The sequence below is a fragment of the Acomys minous genome, assembly GCF_964271855.1.
Source record: "Acomys minous genome assembly, chromosome: 14".
NCBI classification, from domain to species: Eukaryota; Metazoa; Chordata; class Mammalia; order Rodentia; family Muridae; genus Acomys; species Acomys minous.
The window spans coordinates 36611336-36633328 of record NC_140496.1 but is presented as its reverse complement, the minus strand read 5'-3'; the positions used below and the strand labels follow the sequence as shown (position 1 = coordinate 36633328).

The following is a 21993-nucleotide window of genomic DNA, read 5'->3' as shown; positions in this document are numbered from 1 at the left end:
ACACACAAGCACTGGAGGAAATGAACGAGCCATTCTCTGGTGCAGTTCTCTGGGCAGTGGACGCCACTGTCCCATGTGCTCTGTTGTGGAAAGGCTCCTTTGGGTGACTTCCCTGACAGCTCTCCTGGTGCCCCATTTGTTTGTTGTTCAACATTCAGCACCTACTAAGCAGTCCCTGGCCACGCCCACCTCTGTATTCCAGCACCTGCTCTGTGTTTAGCATTTCATGGAGGTCTCTCCAGAGCCAAAGGGCCATGAGGTGTGTGGGCCAGCCAGGGCTTGGGTAGTCACAGGGGCAGCCACTGCAGGGCCAGGCGTGGGTGGGGATTTGGGTTTCTTAAGAGAAACTGGAAGTTGTGGGTGCTGTGTTTGAGACAGGGTCTCATGTAGCCCAGGATGGCCTCAAATATGCTACAGCCTTGAACTTTTGGCTGTTAAGATTACAGGCCAGCACATGCCTATAATCCAGCACTCAGGAGGCAGAGGCAGGTGGATCACTGTGAGTTCGAGGCCAGCCTGGTCTACAAAGCGGGTCCAGGACAGCCAAGGCTACACAGAGAAACCCTGTCTCAGAAAAAAAAAAAAAAGATTACAGGCCAGTGCTACTATATCTGACTTGGTTTTGTTGTTTTTAAATGATAGGCTTCCTAACTCTGGGAAACAGAAAACTGGAATACTTCTCAGCAAATAAGGTTTTTGTTGTTGTTTGTTTGTTTGTCTTGATTTTGGGTGCTTGTTTGTTTTTCTGAGACACAGTTTCTCTGTATAACTGCCTTGGCTGTCCTGGAACTCACTTTGTAGATCAGGCTGGCCTCAAACTGTCCAGCTGTCCTTGCCTCCCTAGTGCTGAGACTAAAGGCGTGTGCCACCACTGTCTGGTTAGCAACTAAGGTTTTAACTAATAGCATCCTAAGAGCCACTAGTTTGTGACCTCCCTGTAATCCATTGACCCTGAAGAAAGCAGGTTCTGCTGCCTAGGTTGCCCCTGGAATGGAATTCACCGAGAGTTGCAATACTTCAGGGGGAAAAAAAAAACTTTTATCCTGTGTCTCATTGTTTCATAGAGTAAGTAAAGACCCTTGTTTACCGAGTTCAAGACAGTCCTCTTTGTCAGTGGCCTCTTCTGAGGAGCGTGCATCATACATGGGCAAGCAACCCTGTGGGAAGGAAGCCTGAGCCCCGTGCATTCGAGAGGGCTAAACTACGGGATGAAGACTGAGCAGTTATAGGGGTGTAGGGCAAGGAGAGGAGAGAGGCTGACGGTGACGCAGGTTCCGCGGAGGTTCAAAGTCACCTCGAACTGTGGGGCACTCAGTGTTGACTCACTCGTTGGTCTCCGCAGTCTCTATCGTTAGTAAAATCCTCACAGTTGATACAGTATTGTACCTGTGGGATTTGTTTGGAGCGGGCTAGATGGAAACAGGAAGCGGAAATCATTCTCTTCCTGTTCCAGGGCTTTAGTTTCCCCCATTGCGCCTGTCCCATCACATGCTCTATTTCAGAAACTCAAATTGGCACAAAAAGAAGCGTCTATGCATTGAGAATTAAGGTCCTTTTAATACAAGGAAATAGCTGGGACTCAGTCAACAGCCGGAGGTGGCGGGGAGCTCAGACAGTCCCTCTTCTCGGTATGTGTGACTTGAAACCTGGGGGTGTAGGTGGGTGGGAAACTAATGCCAGCGCTGCAGGCCATCGAGGATCTTTCTGGGAAGGTGGCTTGGTAGGGACACACGGAGCAGGGATTAGGACTCGGGTCCCACTGTGTCTAACTCTAAACACAGGTCCTTGTTTTCTCCTTGAGATGGAGTCTTGCTGCGTAGCCCAGGCTAGCCTCAAACTCACAATCCTCTTGCCTGCCGCCTCATGGTGCTGAGTTTACAGCTGTGCCACCATGCCTGGCAAAATGCTGGGACTTGTTATCCAAGGGCACCGGAAATACCTTGGCTTCCAAGGGTCTGCCTGTAAATCTGAAAACCTCACCATACGGTCTCTGATTGGAATTCTCCTTGGGGTTGGCTTGACCTTGGCTCCCTTAAACACTGGAGCTTTTGGAAGAGTGAAGAAAGCCTAGGTCTTGAAGGGGGGCCTAGCACGAAGATGTAACCACAAAGCCGGCTGTGGCATCCTTACAGCCCTGGCTTTGTCCCCTCCTGTTGATACCTTTTCCCCTTTGCGCCACTTTCGGCAGGTCCCGCGAGGCTACTATGGATGGCAAGCTTGTTTCTGCCTAACTATTCTTGAATACAATAGTCTCTGGGCTCCTTGCTGCTACATGCCTGGGCCCCTGTGAGGCAGGCAAAGTACGGACTCAGGGGCCAAGCCCTGCTTTCCACAGCCCTGTTTATGTTCCACGAAGAACATCTGCTCCATTGTCCAAACCAAAGATTCCATGAACAACTCTGACCTTCACTGGGCTGTCTCCTCAGCCATACCCTGCTGGGTTCCTGACTCCTGAGAGGGGCCCATGGCATCCCAGGACTTCCCGCTGTGGCATACCAAAATCTCTATGCGAAGTTACCCTAGCTGGGAGCACTGGGTCCCCCTCAGCCTCCCAGACTTTCAACTCTTTCCAGGCATCAAGTGAACTACTCAAGTACGGGTGCCGAGGGGGCTCAGAGTGCAGCCCTGGGCTCCTCAGCCACCTGCGCACCTCTCCTCTCTGAACACCCACTTGGGCATCCAACCACGGTTAAGGCAGTGATAAAGTGCTAAAAATCCCCGTGCTTTCCTGAAAAAATAATCACCGAGCCCCTTTGATTTCCAGGGACACCGAGAACTCCTTGCTGCACTTCCTGTCAGGCCGGCCCTTTGAACAAGCTCACTCCATAATTTAGAGTTTGAATCTCGCTTTAAATGGCAGTTAAAAATTGTATGTGGCAGTTCACAATGAAATTTAGCTTGACAGCTTGGACATAAAACTAAAAATAAATGACTTCACATCCAAATAATAAGTAATAACAATGTTAGCCTGCATAAGAATAGCAGGGCTGGATTCAAATACAATATTAATTTTAGGGATATGAGTGACTGGGGAGAGTCAGAGGAAAGAAACAAATCCTTCATATAGCAACCGTCTCCTCTTATCCCCCAGGCAACCGGCTGCCTTTCACCTCCACGGCTCGGCAATTACGTGGTGTAATGGAGGCAGCGCAAATAAGCAGAAAGATTTTATTAAACCAAATGAGCAAATCATCTGCGTATTATTGCGATTTGATTGACACTGACAAGTGTCGAGCGGACGCGGATGTGAATATGATAAAGAAGCCTGCAGAAAAGCTCTTGATAATGTTACTCTTGATAAAGTTGCCTGGCCACCCTCGCTCCGCAAATAAAGGGGAGAGGAGTAGAACGCATATTAATTCACCCCGTTTGCAGCCCAGTGGAGGACGGGAGGGGAGAAAAGTTGCATTGGCTTCAGCGTGTGGCATTTTATATGAATACCAAAATTGCATTCATGATTCACACAGACTTTACGATAATATATTAATATTAAAACTAAAGGTCATCCCACATAACAGTTAAGCTGCCTGAGCTTCAACCTTTATACCAATAACAGACTCTGGGAAGTAAGGGAGAAATATTTGAATATCTAAAAAAAATCATTTTATTTTATTTTATTTTATTTTTTTATTTGGGAGGATTGCGGGCTAACGCCAGCGCCAGCTGAGGTAGCCCTCACCCACCTGCCCTCTCCAGGGACAATTAAAGGACTACCTCAAGGACGGCTGCAGTGAGACAGCTGAGGCTTCCTGCTGAGGAGAGGTGACTAATTGCCACAGGCCTTCGGGCCCTCGCTTGCCTGCGTTCCACTAATGATTCCCTTCTGAGCAGGTGGAGTGTGCTGCCGCCGTCGGTGCTTCCCGGGTCGGCGTCAGCACAAAACTTTACCGGGCTGCCGGGGCGCTCGAAGCAAATGGCCCAGCCCAGGCAAAGCTCTGTCTAGGACGATTTAGGGGAGACACCTGCCTTGAGGCAGGGGGGCCAGCTGGGATGACCTCTGGCGCTCCCCCCCCGCAGGGGGTGGTTTGCTCTGATTCTGTCAGGCGTGTTGGCTCAAAAGTATCTTGGGTAGGTGGGTGGGGCCTGAAAATGGCCCTGGAAGAGCTTGGAGGAGAACTGGGGAGGATGGTTAGCCAGCCTACTTGAGGGGCTTTCCTCCGAGCCAGAGAGCCGTTCCCATAGGCACGCCTGCTTCCAGAGAAAAGGGATGTTTAGGTACTGGAAAGTTTAGGTGGTTCTTGGTTACCCAAGGAAATGACAAGTCTGGGCTGCAATGATCGGGTAGACCAGTGGTCTAGTGGGCCCCAACCACCACATACAGCCCTGAGAGAGCCTGTGTGCTTCAAAGTGGAGTCTTTCTACTTTTGGTGAACTCACTGGTAGCTTGAAGTTGTCCATGGTGAAGGAATTTCCACCACAGGATTTGGCAAACACTATAAAGCACCCCACTGGCTGCTGGGAGATGGGCAAGGCAAGGGGAACCCACTTTCACCAAGTCTCTGCGTCTCTGAAGTCCCGCTATTATCCCCATAAAGGCATGGAAACATGGCTTATTTTTTGTCTGGAACCACCGTGTCTTCATGACCTTCAATATGGTACAAGATGGGGCTGGGGTGGCGGCCACCCCTGCAAGGTGTCTCAGATTATCTGACCATTGGGGAAAGACCTTAGGCTCTGGTTTCTGTCTTCTCTCTGCCCTGGCAGCGCCCCTGCTCAGCAACACAGTGTCTCTGGTCACTTATGGATTCTGGTGACCTGTTCTCTCTTGATCCTGGCCACTCCCTGACTGGCTCTGCCTCACCTTTGGCAAGTAGACAAGCACAGGGCTCCTCGGGGTTGGCCTGAATCAGGAGGACCAACCCAGGGCTTTCTGTCTGGGATCTGAGGGGATGCTTGGCAGAAATGCCTTTTCTTCTGCCCCCTCCCCCACTGCTTCCTGTCACAGCTTTCTTTCTCCAGGCCTCACTAAGGGGTAGCATCGAGGAGACACATCCAGCTGCCTCCTCAGTCCACACTGCCAAGGGTTCTTCAAACTCTGAGGTGTGGCTTGGGGGAGGCAGAAAAGTCAATGGGTCATGACCAGCATCAGTGAGAGTGTGGTGTCGCGCAGCTTTAATCCCAGCAGTCGGGAGGCAGACGCAGGCGGATCACTGAGAGTTCGAGGCCAGCCTGGTCTACAAAGCAAGTCCAGGTCAGCCAAGGCTACACAGAGAAACCCTGTCTTGAAAAACAAAAACAAAACCAATCAGTGAGAGATAAAACAGAGAGCCTGCAGAGATGGTTTAGAAGAAAAGTGCTTGCCAGGAAAGCCTCAGGAACCGAGTTTGGTCTCAGCACCCATGAAGACAGCTAAGTGTGGGTGTGTGTGCCTGTAATCTCAGTCCTGGGCAGTAAAGATAGGGAGTTTCTGTGGCCTTGCTGGCCACCCAGTCTACCCAAACTAATGAGTTTCAGGTTCAGTAAGAGTCCCTGTCCCAAACAAAACAATGGAAGAAAACATTTGACTGTGTAATAGTGGCACACTTACACACACACACACACACACACACACACACACACACACACACAATCGAGGGTGTAATGACATATACACATATAAGCCCAATATCAAAAAAACAAAACAAAATTTTAAAATAAGAAATAAAATTATTTTAAAATATTTTTGCACCCCCCCATTAATGTATCATGGATTGAACTTTGAACATTCCACAAGCTGGATCCCCATCCCTCATTTACCTTTTTCTTTTTGAAAAAGAATCTCATTAAATTACCCAGGTTGGCCTCAACCTCACGCTGTATCCCTAGCAGGCTGGAACTTGATGTCCTTCTGCCTCGGCCTCTGGAGTAGCTAGGACCACAGCTAACACAGCGTGTGGTATACCACCTGTCTCAGGGGACACTGGGGCATCTTCTCCACACTGAGAGATGTCCAAACACTGCGGCCTCTAGCCTTGGTGGTTGATATGATGAAGCTGGGAGGCAGAGGGGGATATGGGGAGAGGAGGAGGGAGGGAGGGAGAGAGAGAGAGAGAGAGAGAGAGAGAGAGAGAGAGAGAGAGAGAGAAACACCTGGTAAGCCCGGCTTACCCTGCAAAATCTAATTCTGATGTCACAAACTGAGCATAATTTCCTCCCTTGTGTTTCTTCTATAAGCACCTGTGACCCTTTCACACTCCCCAAGGAAGTCTAACACCTCCAGCTAATGAGGGAGAGACTATATTCTAAAAGGCCAAGAAAAGGCAATTAGTGTTTTAATGTGTTTTGTTGTCATCCGCACCCTATGCCCCGAGACACTCTGCCTCTCCCGTAGTGTATGTGACAGCCATTGGGCACCCTTCCTTAGATCAGCTTAGAGTCACACTAGGTAGGGTTCCATCCTCTGCCTCGATGCCTAGAAGCACCACACACGGTTTGGTTGTGTGGCAGTTCTGTAACTTTATTGGACACTCTCATCCCCATTGACTGCCTGTAGATACCTGAATGTGGTAACAGGCATGTACATCACCAATGTGTAGAGCTTGTCTGGTGAATTCTCATCTTCATTACATTTTCTGGACAAACATCCTCAGATGCGATATGGAACATTCTTTATCCCTTAGGCCCAGACAGCTTTATTGAGCCTGGTATATCTATGCACACATCTGGAGTCCCGTCTCCTTCATGGCACGTTTCCGAATGTCTGAGTGCCCGAGGAGCATGCCTCTTGAAGCCCACTCCATGGATGCACTTGTGAATGCTGATGGTGTATTCTCAGGTCACCACCTCATTGATGGCAGAACAGCCCTCCTCCTCCTCCTCCTCCTCCTCCTCCTCCTCCTTCTTCTTCTTCTTCTTGCCACCCTTCTTTGTGAGAACCATTCTGCCAGGCCAAAGCTGGGAAGGCCATCCATGTTTTAATACACAGGCCTATGAGGCTGTGAAGAAAGCTAAATTGAACGAGTGGTGGACGTCTGCTGCCAGGACGAGGCTGGGACCATCCTCAGGACATTCTCTGCCATCTTTCTCCTTTAGACTAAGCTGCGGGAAGACTGAGATCTGTCTCCTTTCTCCCTTGGCACATCCCAAAGAGCCAAGGACACTTGGTAGGTACTGGATCAAGTTGCTGAGAATGAGTGAGTGTGGATCTCGTCAACATGTCTACGGCGGCTCCAGACAGTGGAGTGTGAAGCCGAGTGGGGACTCAACCTGTCCCATCAGTACAAATATAAAACCCAATTGTGCATTCATTTATGAAGTTTCCAATGGGCTGAAAACTGAGAGACCAAATGAGTGATTTCAAGCTCCCCTATTAGCCTTCCAGTACCTTCATCATTTTTCGTTTTTATTGTTCTGGATGAGTATTTTAGTCAATTAATATGAATGCGCAGAACTGAGTGTGGTGGTGCATTTGTTAATTAGCTTTTTTTTTTTCCAGACAAGGGTCCACTGTGAAGCCTTGGCTGTCTTGGACTCACTTTGTAGACCAGGCTGGCCTTGAACTCACAGTGATCCACCTGCCTCTGCCTCCCGAGTGTTGGGATTAAAAGGCATGTGCCACCATGCCTGGTTCATTTCTTAGTTATCAATGAATAATCACAGTGCACTAGAGGCATAGGTTGTAGATAAATAAGTTTGAGGCCAGCCTGGGCTACATAGCCAGACCCTGTCTTATCAAAGCAAAACAAAGCAAAGAAAACCAAATCAGGGGTCTGGAGAGATGGCTCAGAGGTTAAGAGCCCTGTCTGTTCTTCCAAAGGTCCTGAGTTCAAATCCCAGAAACCACATGGTGGCTCACAACCATCTATAATTAGATGTGGTATCCTCTTCTGGCCTGCAGCATACATGTGGGCAGAATACTGTATAAGTAATAAATAAGTAAATCTTTAAAAAAAAAAAAAAGAAAAGCAAATCAGAATGAATGTGTAACTTGTCATGCAAGACAGCATGCATTGTGTTCTGTAGTCTGTCTTTACGTGACTCTGGTTACTGGTAGTAAAAAATGAGGCACACACGTGAACCAATATAGTTTCTATCCGTCAATTCAAGAATATATACAATGACACCATCACCCCTTATTTAATTCTGATTATTCATCTGAAGGAAAAATAAAGCTAGATATTTGGGGGGAGGTAATAGGCCTCTAAATTGTATAACAGCGTAAGGGTTGAAATCAGTCTAATCTATTTGAAATGCTAACCGCCACATTCCTGGTTCACGTGTGTGGGATATGCAGTGTCTACAAGATACACGTGCACTCATCCTTGCTCTTATGGACTGCAGAAACCGATCCTTTATTTTAAATGAACAACTGCTTTCCCACGGAACCTTTTAAAACAGCTTCCCTGCTGTCTACGGACTGCAAAGCTTGTAACCCGGCCCTCGAAACCAAGGAGATATGCCACCCTGAGCCCCTTTCCCAATCTTGTTCATTCCACCAGGGAAATACCTGTTAAGTACCGGTGTAACTGGTAAGATTTTGTCAAGGATTTTCGTTCTGGAATGGAGACACAGAAATGTGAGCAAGGTGGTACAGACTGTGCAACAAGAGAAATGCAGGGTAAAGGGCCAGTGAGCACCCAACGGGGAGGAGCCCTCAGCAGAGATGTTCAGAGGTCCCTCCTGCTCAGCCTGTGCCCATGATGGGCAGCAAAGGGGAGTGCCTGGAGAGAGGTGTGAGTGGAGCCAGTTCACACCAGGCCTCAAGGATCAGAGGGAAATACCAATATTATGTTAAGAATGAAGTTAATATGACTTTCAGAAGGACAAAGACACAGAAATGTTTTCAGGACGGAGAACAACTACCTAACGACCCTGCTACCAGCAAAGGTACCCCAGCCAGCGACAGAAAGAGCTGCCACTCTGCAGCCATGTGGGTGACTTTCAGACTCTTTATGCCAAGGGATAACAGGCAGATTTTGGAGGTAGGGGTGTAGGTCAGTGGGGAACAGTTGCATGGCATATGCAAGGTCATGGGTTCAATGCCCAGTACCAGAAAGGGGGGGGGGGGAAGAAAGAAAGAAAGAAAGAAAGAAAGAAAGAAAGAAAGAATGGTGAAGTGTATGTTAGTCACCTATTCTTCCATAATAAAGTGATTTCTAAAGCCGGCAGGGGTCGGGAAGCAAACTCCTACAGAGTATCTGGAAGGAAAGCTTGCAGAAGCTGCAGGATTGCTGTCTTACTTCTAGAGAAGAAAATTCTATGACGCCTCACAAATGAGACTCATCCTTGGAGCTTTCTGAAGCCGCGGCGACAGAGCCAAGGGATCCGCAGGCTCATTAGTCACATTCCTCGAAGCTAAACGTGCGATCTTATCGGGTCAGCTGGGAAAAGAGGAACACCCTCTGACACACAGGCTGCCACTGGGACTCCTAACGCCCGCCCAGCAGAGTCCACAGCCACAGAGCCTGCTGCTGCTTCCTCAGGGACAAGGCGAGGACCCCAGAAGTTCAGAATCTTAGTTCCTCTACCTGTAAAGAGTGTATCCGTGACCCGGTGATGCCCAAGGTCCCTCTGCTATAAATGCTTAGCCATCAGCCGGTGGCTTTGCAGCATGTAGCTGCCCTCAGCCCCAGAAACCCACTATGGGTACGTCCTAGGGTCCTTAGGACACCACCTGCCACGTCTGCTCTACTGCTGAAGTAATAGCTTTCGTCGAGTAAACTCAGGTTTTAGAACTTAAAGTTAAATGTGTATTTTTAAAAGCAAACTACATTACAATAGGAATGGGAGGAGAATCAGCAATATTATCAGACTGGGGGGAAAAAAAGGATGAACACAACAGTGGCACGGCAGTGGTTCAGGCTGGCAGTTGGAGGCTTGAATTTACGTCTGCATTTCTTTAAGGAGATATGGTGAAGAGAGACATTGAAGACCCATTAGCAGCAAATTGAGCCATTCCTCGTTCCTGGCTTTGGTGCAGTGCCCTGTCTGTGTACCGGCTAATTCCCACTCATCAGTGACAAACCGTCCCCACTCACAGGCGTGCTTGCTTTGGTTTCTTTTGTATTTATTTCTCTATAAATTTATTCTTTGCTTCAATTTACTAGCTCCCAGTGAGCAACCAAGCAGACCTTGGCTGATCTGTCTCTGCTTTCCTACCAGATGCCTCTTCTGACCTCTCAGAGAGCTTTAGCCAGGTCAAAATGTCAGGGAGGGAAGCTCGGCGTGGTGGCGCAGGCCTTTCATCCCAGCACTCAGGGAGGCAGAGGCAGGTGGATCACTGTGAGTTCGAGGCTAGCCTGGTCTACAGAGTGAGTCCAGGACAGCCAGGGATACACAGGATACACAGAGAAACCCTATCTCAAAAAGCCAAAAAAAAAAAAAAAAAAAAAAAAAGAGTGGAGGGAGAACTATTGCCACTATTGAGATTATATATATATATATATATATATATATATATATATATATATATATATATATATATATATATTAATATTAGAGGCCATGGATTTGGGAGAGCAAGGAGGCACACGGAGGAATGCATGCTGTGGCACCTAGTGAAAGTCAGAGCACAACTTGTGGGAGCTGTTTCTCTCCTTCCAGTGAAGTGTTTTAACATTGTGATAATGGTTGAAAAACTCTGATATATTAAAACCAGCTGATATATATATGACATAACTTAATAGTGTATGTGTGTGCGTGTGCGCGTGCGTGCGTGTGCGCGTGCGTGCGTGTGCGCGTGCGTGCGTGTGCGCGTGCGTGCGTGTGTGCGTGCGTGTAGGTATGTGCACATGAATACAAATGACCACAGAGGCTAGAAGAGAGTGTTACCCTTTAGGTGGTGGGTGCTGGGAATTGAAATCAGGTCTTCTGGAAGGAGAGTATACATTCTTTGTTTATTTGTTTGTTTGAGACAGGGTTTCTCTGGGTAGCCTTGGCTGTCCTGGACTCACGTTGTAGACCAGGCTAGCCTCGAACACACAGAGATCCACCTGCCTCTGCCTCCCTCAGCACTGGGATGAAAGGCGTGCGCCACCACGCCAGGCAGGAGTATACATTCTTAACTGAACTATCTCTTCAGCCTTATTTAATTCTATACATGTATACAGCGTATCTTGATCTTATCCGACCCTTATGATCCCCTTCCCATGGATCCGCCTCAATTTGTACTTCTTTTCCCACTTTCCTGGACTCTTCTTTCTTTTTTAATAACCCACTGAGTCCAGTTAGTGCTGCCACATGTGCGCCATCTACAGGACAGAGGCAGCCCTACAAGGGGGCCACAGACTTAAAGAAAATTGAGTCGCTAACCAGAGGCCATCAGCTGCCAGTAGCTCTTCCGCTAGGGGTGGGACTTTTCTACTCTAGCGGCCTATGGGACACCTTCCACCAGCTGCCCTACAACCCTAAAGTGTGGTGTCCTCACCAACAGGGTCTCATGTTGACTGGTATGTTTAAATGGGTAAATTGCACGGGATTTGGATGCTCTCGATAACATTGTTACAAAATCTAGAAGCTTCGTGACTCAGCTGTGCTTGAGCCTGGGCGATGCTGTATAGAGCAGTGCTTGTGGCCCTGGCTGCATGTGAGAACCACGGTGGGGCAGCTTCAGAGGCCCCATCTGACCCCACCTAGAAACCTGCACAGAAGTCCTTATGCTGCCAGCCTCCAGAGTTTTAACAGTGTCCCATAGCAGGAGCTAGACAAATAATTCAGCAACACTGGTTGATTTTACAGAGGACAAGAATTCAATTCCCAGCATTCACCTGGGGGCTCACTCTCTAACTCCAGTTCCAGGGATCATATGCCCTCTTCTGGCCTCTATGGGTACTGCATGCACATGGTGCACAGACAAAACATCCATAGACATAAAATACAAATCAATCTTTAAAAAAAAAAATTCCCTCAGGGAGGCGTAGCGGTAAACAGTGGAATGTAGGAGTCCCAAATACAGAGATAAATTCAGCTGTGCGTGATAGCATCTGCCGATAATCCTAGCACTCAGAAAGCTGAGGCAGGAGGATCAAGAGTTTGAGGCCAGCCTGGGCTACGTAGTAAGATCTTGTCTCAAAACAACCACCACCACCTTCCAATAAACAAGGCAAACTGAGCCCAGAAAACATCTGTGCCCTTGTACCCTCCCAGACTCGCCCCATCTGCACAGATAACACCGTATCCCCCAAACACACAGATGTCCATTTTGTGAACTTGGAACATAAGTTATGAATATGAATAACTACGATTACAAAATTAGATAAACATTGGCAAGGGTGCAGAGGGAGTGTACGGCTGACAGAAAGCCACAGGATACAGCCACTGCACGAACAGGCGGTGGTGGAAGAACCCCCAAAGCAAGGTGTATATGTACAGTTATTCAGCCATGAAGAGAACAGGATTCTCACACAAACTGCCAGATGGGTGAACCATGAAGATGGCATGTTAAGTGAAGGAAGCCAAATACAAAAGGCTGAGTATGGGGTGATTCCACTGAGGAGGAAACAAGAATAAGAAATGCTTCAAAAAAAAAACTTACTGGGTCACTATATCAGCCCACTTCCCATCACTGAAATGAAACACCTCACAAGACGGCTGAATGCAGACAGTGCCATGTGGCCCCAACTCTGATGAGGGCTTCTCTCGGCCGGCACACATGGTAGGTGGCTCTATCAGGCACAGGCAGGGAGAGTGAGAGTACACCGAGCAAGAGAGGAAGCCAGGGAGCCCGGGGCTCTACCACCCCTTTCAAGGGCAGTGCCTCCAGGAAGAACTTATACTGTAGACACACAGTCAAGCGTACAGCTCGGGCATTTGGTAGGCAACAAAGGCTTCCACACATGGGGCCCCTTTTTCACCACATCTGGGGAAAAGAGTTTCCTCCTTGCCAGCTGGGAGCAACCTGAGCACAACGGTCTGTAGGAGCTGGGGTGCAAGCAGGGAGCAACCGGGGCCATAAACACCAGAACCAAAGGCAACTGGGAAGGGGAGGGATGGTTTAATCTCATCCTATACCTTTAGGTAACAGTTTATCTGAAGGCAGTGACAGCAGGAACCAGGGAGACACCCCCCACCCCCTGACTTTCCCTCAGGCCAATCTGAGAGAGGAAATTCCATGAAGTTCTCTCTTCCTAGGTGTGTCAAGTTGACAATCAAGATTAGCCATCACGGCTAGTCACGTCCGCTCAGTGGCCCGCTAGCCCTGTCCTACAGCAACACTCACTGTTCACCTCTTATTTAGCCTCCTGCTCCAGACGCTACATCCTGAAGCATGCTTAGCCTGAGGCTGGGCTCTCTTCCTTATTGGACATCATTGAATCCTGAACTTTCACAGAGGTGTGAACACCGCCTGCCAGCAAGAACCATGCAAGACGGGTGACTTGTTTCTGAGGACAAAACCCAAAAGTTTTGGCACCATGCACCTCCTGCCTGAGCTTGTGCCCGCTATAGCCTTGGGCTAGGCAACTCTGTCTCCACCTTGAACAGGCAGAATAGAGTCTGGATCTTTTTGTTAGCCTGCCATCTGAGGACATAGGGCCTCTGTAGGTTCAATTTTCTTTTTTCTTTTCTTTTCTTTTCTTTTTTTTTTTTTTTGAGACAGGGTCTTTTCTGTGTAGCCTTGGCTGCCCTGGACTCGCTTTGTAGACCAGGCTGGCCTTGAACTCACAGCGATCTGCCTGCCTCTGCCTCCCAAGTGCTGGGATTAAAGGCGTGCACCACCAAGCCCGGTGGTTCAGTTTTCTTAACCGATATATTTTATTATGAATTTATTAACCGCACGTACGTCCCTTATAACCCAATTAAACAAAATAATAGGAAAAGATGATTAAAGAATAACAAAACCATAAGGATATCAGTTCCAAGGAACGATTCTCTTGGTGTTGTCAGCAGGATTTCTTCTGCTGGAACCTGGAGTAACCAGAACCCAGAACCCAGAACCTCAGTAGGAGCCGGAGCCTGAGCCCAGAAGCCTTCCCTTGAGCGGTTCTCTAGGAGAGTCTCGAAGTGGAGAGATGAACAGCCAAATCTATCCCAAGTCTTCAAAAGCCCCGCCTCCAGTTCTGGGCTCATTTACATATCTCCTCCCAGCGTCTGTTCACAGGATCTTTTCAGCTGGCAACAATCAAGCTCCTGCACAAGGTGTTTTGCCTTCTAGTGGATTAACCTCACCTGTTCTCACAAGACTGTTCTCCATCCCACACTTGGGATCCTAAGAAAAACAGGTTTATCTCTCCTTCATCTTCCCCTTTCTATTTAATAAAATAAGCTATATACAACAGACCTCCAATAGGCTGAAGTCCATGCTTTACCAGTCCCTGCACCCTTCACACAGTCCATCTCCAGAGTTGGTATCACCTCCTTCAGAGACGCTGCTGTATTTCTCTTGGGTCAGGGTGAAAGGGATAGAGGGAACCTGCTTTTCAGTAACCAGCTCTCCTGGCTTTAGTTTCCTCCCTGGTCCTCTTGCCAATTGCTCAGCTTAGCGCCGGGAGGCCAGGAGGAATGCTTAGCTGTGTGCCCGATTCATGGCAGGAACAACGGACAGCCGCTGGGATGAACTGCCTCTCTGCTTGACTCAAGTCACTCAAGGATCTAAGCTGAGGGCAGGCCAAGTCCTTACTGTGTGCAGGCGAGGTGGCTGGGGGCCAGCCAGTGTCGTTGATGGGTGTACTGGTTAAGAAAGGAGCTGTGAAGCCAGGCCAAGTTGGTGCACATTTTTAATTTAAGCACTTGGGAGGCAGAGGCAGGTGGATCTCTGAGTTCGAGTCCAGCTTGGTCTCCAATTTGGAGACTTGAATTTTACCAACAACTCTTGACATCTTTTCTTCCTGGGGCAGGAGAGACAAATTCTTGCCCACAATGATGGCGAGATAAGGAAGAAGGCCGGAAGGACCCAGAACCATGGATTGTGGAACTGTAGGGTCTCAGTAAAGAGAGGGGCAGAGCCAGCACTCTCATCTGGACGATCTTTTTTTGAGGTGCTCAGGGAAAATTTCCAGAGCAGTGAAAACCTCAATGCCATTGGTTATCTAGGAGGGATGTTGCATTTTAAAGACTGGCGAGTCTAAGCTGCCTGCTTCTTGAGCTTTATAGTCAGGCCTTACTAATGGGGAGAAAGAACAGTGTGACCAGTAGTGGGTGGCCAGTGCGGTGGCGTTCAGGCTATTATCTGTCTGTTGGGAGTTCAAACTGAAGAGCAGCGCCGGGCAGCTGAACTCTGGCCCTCTGCAGTTTCTACAAGTAATTTAGGGTGCTGATTGGTTTGCAAGGGGTTTTGCTAGTATACCCTTGACCGAAGACTGGTCTTCCTCTGTTGGGGAAGGTGGTCCTCTTCAACTGGGTACTCGGGAGGGGAGCATTGAGGGAAGAGACAAGAAGGAGTTCTAGCAAGCCAGATCAGTCAAATCGACCTGGGTGGTCACCTCTTTCCCAGTTCGTTTCTGAAGGACACCCACCCTGAAGCCCACTCCTCACTTCTCATGTTCCGGGTCCACACATTAGGAGTTTTCTAAGCCAATCTCTTGGCCAAGAGAGTGCCAGCAATAGTTACATGAACCAAAGTACTTTTTCTTTTCTTTTTCTTTTTTTTTTTTACCTTAAGACAGAAGGTTTGAGTAACTGTGTGTATGTGAAGAGGAATGAGGAAGATCAGTCTTTAGAAAAATCAGCTCACTCTGAGACCTCCTCGGCGTCATCGCCTCCTTTAATATTGCTGACAGCCTCTTGCAAATGTATCACAAGTTGGCATTTATTAGTGCGAGGCACAAGTAAGGGCATGTTATTTGATTTGAATAACAGCTCGGAGCTACAGTTTGAGTCCAGAAATATATTAGTCAGAAACAATCTCATTTAATAACACAGAAACTAATAAAAGAAAAGTATTCCAACTGATGCGGAATTGAGTTTATGAATATTGCTTTAGCGGGATTAATGATCAAAACCCCAGCCTGTTTGTCGCGTTAGAACTGACTTTTCCATTTAAATGCAGAAGCAGAGGCCAATGAGTCCAAAGAACTGCATATTGCTTTGAAGAAAACCAGTTCATTTTACATGTACGCCTCCAAATTGGCAATAAACTTTAATTACAGGGTCAGATAATCAAATTATAATCAAATAGGCTCACATAAAAATCTATGTTTGAAATTAATGAGACACCAGCCTGCCACACGGTATCATTGTACCCCTGTAACTTACTAACCGACATTTCATTTTCATTTAAAAGTCACCTTAAGGACTCTTTCTCCTCAATTTCCACCATGTAGCTTAATTTGATTTAGAAAACATTCCATTCTGAGACCGTGCAGTGCTATGGATTTTCATAGTCATCTCTGAATTTTCCTTCTCTCACCTCGAGGGAAGTCTACTTTTTAATTGACTATGAGATTCCCAAATCCTTGCTATTTCGACCTCTCCAGCAAGGAGATGGTCCATCCCTATCTGTGTTGGGAGGCCCCCTACCCTAGTGTCAGGTGTCCGCACTCACAGCTGCACACACTGAAGGGCCGAGGAGCTCGGAAAACTTGGTTGCAGAAGAAGTGCGTATGGCTCAGAAGGAAATTCTTTTGACATCCATAAACACACCACAACATGACCGGCATCGATACTCAAATCCAATTCCCAGCCTCATTGAAAAGCTGAGTTGTGCTTTAAATAAGTCTCTGTCTCTCAAGAAATAAAACGTCTTCGCCTTTTTTTTTCTTCTTTTTCTTTCTATCCAACAGTAGCACCTGTGAAGTTTTATTGCTAGGAGAAGGAGGAAGGGTTGCAGGCTGGTGCTTGCTCTTTCAGGCACACAAGTGACAAGCGTTGGGCGTGGTGGTGCATGGCTGTAATGTGCACTTGGAAGGTGGAAGCAGGATCAGGAATTTAAGGTCATCCTTGGCTAGTCACTGAGGTGGGGGCCACCTGGGCTCCCGGAGACCTTGGAGACCCATGAGAACAAAGAGTGATGAGCCAGGAGGGTCCTGGGCTGGGCTCGGAATGACTCCTCTCTCTGCATGCTGTGTGCTTTCTTCTAAAGATCAGACAGCTCACACGACGCGTGGTCCTAGCCTCCCAAGGGGCTTAGGAGGGAGCATCATATGAGTCTGAAGTTTGAGACCAGTCAACACAATGAGACTCTTTAGCTTGTCCATAACTTTGGGCTCAGGGCGTGGGCCAGGCTGGCCAGGCAGAAGAAAATTATCAGTGTAAGTATATCCTCCAAATTGCACAGGATAGATTTAAGTGACTCATGTGCCCAAAGTTCAAATTTAAACGAACATGCCGTGTTTTTATCTGCCAAACGCGGTGGTACTGGAGTGTGCAATTTGGTGTCATCTCATGATCAACCCAACATTTCCAAACGTGTCAGATCATTGGCTCAAAATGGTCAGCTGGGAACCTCGGCACTAAGATGCCTCTGCCCCACCCACAGCTGTCGACTCAGAGAGCACAGCGTTTGCTTCTTATCCGGACATGTTTTCAGGTGATTCCTGGCACCGAACAAACCCGGAAACCACTGCAGATCTCTCTAGCCTTCCCTTCTGGGAGCGGCCAGGGATGGCTGTGGGAGGTCAGGTGCAATTACTCAGCTTCATCTCCAGCTGGAGAGATCAAGGCTCAGGAACACAGTCAGTAATTATACATGACCTGGGACCCACTGTAGTGCCAGTCTCTAACGGTCTATTATGGGGTTGAGAGGTGGCTTCAGTGGTGAAGAGCACTGGCTGCTATTGCAGAGGACACAGGGTCAGTTCCCAGCACCCATGTGGTAGGGATCTGATGATCAAATCTGGCCCCAGTGAGCACAGACATACACTCAGGCAAAACACCCACAAACATAAAAATACTAACATATGGCTGGGCGGTGGTGGCACACGCTTTTAATCACAGCACTTGGGAGGCAGAGGCAGGTGGATCGCTGTGAGTTCGAGGCCAGCCAGGTCTACAAAGCGAGTCCAGGACAGCCAGGGCTACACAGAGAAACCCTGTCTCCAAAAAAAAAAAAAAAAAAATGAAAAACAAAACAAAACAAAAAAAACCCCTAACATAATTTAAAAATTGTACTTGAAAAAGTAAGTGGTCAGGTGGTTTAGAGTGTACAGGGAGAAGGCAGTTAGTTCCATCGGTCATCCTTGCTGTGGCTCAAGGGCCACTGCTGGGCTCCACTGCTGGCTTTTCCTCCTGAGCTGAGGGGGACTGCCATGTCTTGAGATAGTTTCATGTTTTTTCCATTGGGGTGGAAGAATCAGAGCCTTAGGCTGAGATCTTGATAGCTCCAGAGGCACAGAGAGTACAGGGTGTGCTATAGGGCAGCACTGAAGCAGAAGTTTCTGGTGTCTTTGAAGACTCGGTTGTGTCACTGGGTGCTTTTGGCATTTCTATGCCGTGCAACACTTCGCTGGTCTTTGCTGGACCTCGCTGGCCTTTGCTGGTCTTCACTCACTCAACCCCTTCGTGCCCCTTTTCCACACCCCATGTCTCAGAAACCCATGGAAACTGGAGATCAAGGAGGAAAGCTGAACCCTCAATGTAGTCAAGTACATACTCACCCTGACACATGTGCCCTGAGGCGCAGGCTAGGGGTGGGTGGAGGACCAGGGACAGCAACATGACAGGCCTGGAACTGTGCCCCTTGCCAGCATTAGAGCCAGGGCTGGGATGATGTGTTTAAGGGCAACTATATTACCTCCTCCCCCCCTCAGTGTTTACCAGCAGCAGCGTGAGTCAGAAAGAAGAGTAAGTCCATTCCCCCTCCACCTTTCAAGGTGTCCTGGCCCAGCTTGAAAGAAAAAACAAACAAACAAACAAAAAACCAAACCAAACCAAACCAAAAAAACAAACAAACAAAACAAAACAAAACAAAACAAAAAAACAAAAACAAAAAAACCATGACAGCAAGCTGTTTCTTTGTAGAAGATTCCAGCCTCCTGCATAACTCCTGGTCGACCGCCTGGGGCAGTCCTCCATCAAGTCCCACTTATGAACATAAGGATGCTTGGTTTCAGTTTCTTGGAAATCTCTGCTAAGACCTTCCTGGTCTTTTGTTACTGGTTTGCTTTTGCCTGTGGTCCCATCTTTGGAAGATCTGCCTTTCACTGAACTTTGAGAGGTTTCCTGTACTCTACTGGAACCCAGTGACTGAAGGGGTCAACATGGGAAAGATCGTCAGCCCTCTCTAAGTGGAGCACAGGTCCCTAGGTCTTGCCTCACACTGAGAACAGCCCAGTTCCTTTCAAAAGACCAGAGGGACCTTGGCACTCCACACCCCAGCCTTCTGTACCTTTGGATTCAACCAACCACTGATGTGAAACATTTGAACTAAACTGTGTCTGAACTGAGTACTTAGAGTTTTGTAATTAGCCCCTAAAGATGGAGTCAAGCAAGCCACCGGCAGAGCTGGGACAGTGTTCTCAGTGTCCTGTGAGATCCAGGGCTGGCTTAGAGCAGGAGGAGAGTGTGCAGAGGTTCTGTGCAAACCCTCATGTTTTATATGAGAGATGTGAGTGACCTTGGATCTAGGGTCTTGGAACCAGTTGCCATGGATACTGAGGAACAACTGTAACTGCCTCCTGGAAGAGAATGTCGAGGACATGGGAGAAAGAAAAGCGAACCGGGGGTGACATTGATCATGACAAGGCGGGGTGAGGCTGCTGAAGACAGGTAAAACCATCATGTCTTACATAATTTTCTGGAGCCCATAATTTTCAGGTTGGAAGCATGTCGCACTGCCTGTTTACCCAGAAACGTTGTTGTTGTTGTTGTTGTTATTATTATTATTATTATTATTAAAATCACCTACAAGGTAAAGGAGTTACCAGCTGGGCATGATAATCCCAGCACTCAGGAGGCAGAGGCAGGTGGATCGCTGTGAGTTTGAGGCCAGTCTGGTCTACAAAGTGAGTCCAGGACAGCCAAGGCTACACAGAGAAACCCTGTCTTGAAAAACCAAAAAAAAAAAAAAAAGAAAGAAAGAAAGAAAGAAAAAGGAAGGCGTTATCAGGAGCCAGACTGCACTGCTCCAGCCAGCCTGTACTGGGATGTCCTATTGCCCATTCCCATCCCAAGCAACACGGCTTGTTCCCCAACCAGATCTGTCACCTGGTGGGGCTGAACACTCAGGGGTCCTCAAGGTACTTTGTTCAGACATGCTGTGGAAGTCCAGGAGGTCGGACCTATCAGGCAGATGGACACATCTCAGAGGACTGGGAGCTCGCCTGTGCTCCATAAATGCACGTTTTTCTTGGTGGTGTCGGTGATACCCACACAAAGCCGGGAACTGTGAACAGTGGCCGTGTACAGCATTAGGGATGGTATGCCCACATGAGCACGCTCCATATTTACTCAACATCACATGGAACACACAGAGCGGGGAGAACACTCATCTCCCCTGGGCCAGTGAAAAGAACTCACCATGGTTATAAAGCTGCAATTTTGCTTTGCTTGGTAGGATTCTGATTTTTTTTTTTCAGCACAAAACAGTTGCTTATTTAGGACAAAGTGAACTACATCTTATTTTTGGCCACAAGTTAGCCTCAGACTTGCTATTGAGCACAAGCTGGTTTTGAACTCAGGGTCCCCCTGCTCCATGACACCATGCCCAACCTAACTAGACCTCTGAGGGGAGAAAAAATGATTCAAGAGGACAAAACTCTTGCTGATATATGAGGGACTTCCACGTCCTCCTCTGTATGAGTCGAAGGGGCCCGTGTTTGCTGTGTAAACACTGTCTCTACTTTGATACACTCGTGGTTTGGGTCTTTTTTTTTTTTCTTTTTCTTTTTCCACCCATATGGAAATGTTTCCCCCTAAGAAGAGCCCTCTCTGATGATGATTGGGATGGATTCAGATCCAAACGCTCTACCAGCCTCCCGGTAGGTGCTAATTAGATGCTTGCTGAGTGAATGAAGGAACATGGGCTCTTGGCATTTTAAAGGCTTGTATGTGTTCCGTTGTTACAATAGAAAAACAAAGTGGTAAAAGGACATTTAGCTCAATTCATAACAAACAGTCGTTTAAAATAAGAGATTCCAAGCCAATTCTGGCTAAAAGGGGTCTAGTATATTCCGAACAGCTGTTATTGTAGACCCACTCTGAAACAAATAACTTCCAGCGCAGTCCCTGTCTGCGTTGAATAAACAGTGCAGCCAGAGGAAAACACTTTATTACTGTTAATTGCAGTGAGCCTGTGCTCCCCGCCTAAGCTGCTCAGAGAAGCCCCGTGTGGCTGTGCCTTCCTCAGCCTCTAGATGGAGCCAGAGCATTACAAAAGGCCATCGCGGCTGCTACGTGCTGGGCTACTGGGCTCTGAGAGGCAGATGTTTGGCACTTCCCTGCCTGTAGCTTCTGAGTGTGAACAGCCAGAAAACTCATACTTCACTGTGTTCTGTGCAGCTTTTAGGGCTGGAGGGGAGACTGTGGGGTGTGTGTGTGTGTGTGTGTGTGTGTGTGTGTGTGTGTGTTACAGATACACTATGAGGCACCATTTAACGTCTAACCACAAACATTCTGGTCTTAGAACACCTTTATATTCTTCAAAAAATAAGTTATTGAAAACATGTAACTCAAACTTCGAGGGATTTGGAAGAAGCATTTTCTAGTTACAAATGTTAGCAATGCAAAAGTGCAATTTATATATCTGGAGAGAGGCGGGGGCGGGGGGGGGGGCTGTTGGTGGGGGGGGGCAAGGAAGAGGGGGGTGTGGCCAGCTACTCCACTTCACAGTGCCAGCCCTGGTGGCAACTGCTCTTCGTTTTCTCTCTGACCTTTTGGGTCCCATGCACCAAATTCCTTACTAAGCACTAAGAAAATGGTTTTGAACAATCTCTTAGGACTTCACCAGTGTGTCCCCCACATCAAACCATGTGAAGTTTGGGGGTTTCTTTGGGTGCGCAGTACCCTTCTCTGCATCAGGCCTGCTCATTATAGGGCTTTTGGCCTTACACCTCGACCTGCCTGCCCCTACTGGTAGTTCTGTCTTCCCTAACGTCAGATGTGGGCTTTTCTGTTGTTCGTCTGAATGTGATGTCCAGGCCAGCTCACAGTATCCTAGGCTTTTCTGTTTTTGAAACAACAGAGATGGTTTGAAGGGACTTGGGT

General features: G+C 47.9%; 1 long non-coding RNA gene across 2 annotated transcripts in view; it reads left to right on the top strand.

Moving 5' to 3' along the window:
* Nucleotides 1–14188, top strand: part of LOC311582830 — a 36191-nt gene extending 22003 nt beyond the window's left edge. Inside the window, exon 3 of one of the 2 annotated variants that reach the window (XR_014774262.1) lies at nucleotides 13167–14188. This is a non-coding gene — a long non-coding RNA (uncharacterized lncRNA). Of the gene's footprint in view, nucleotides 1–13047 lie in introns of both variants that reach the window. The other variant, XR_014774263.1, reaches the window with a different exon arrangement.
* The last annotated feature ends 7805 nt before the right edge of the window (nucleotides 14189–21993 follow it).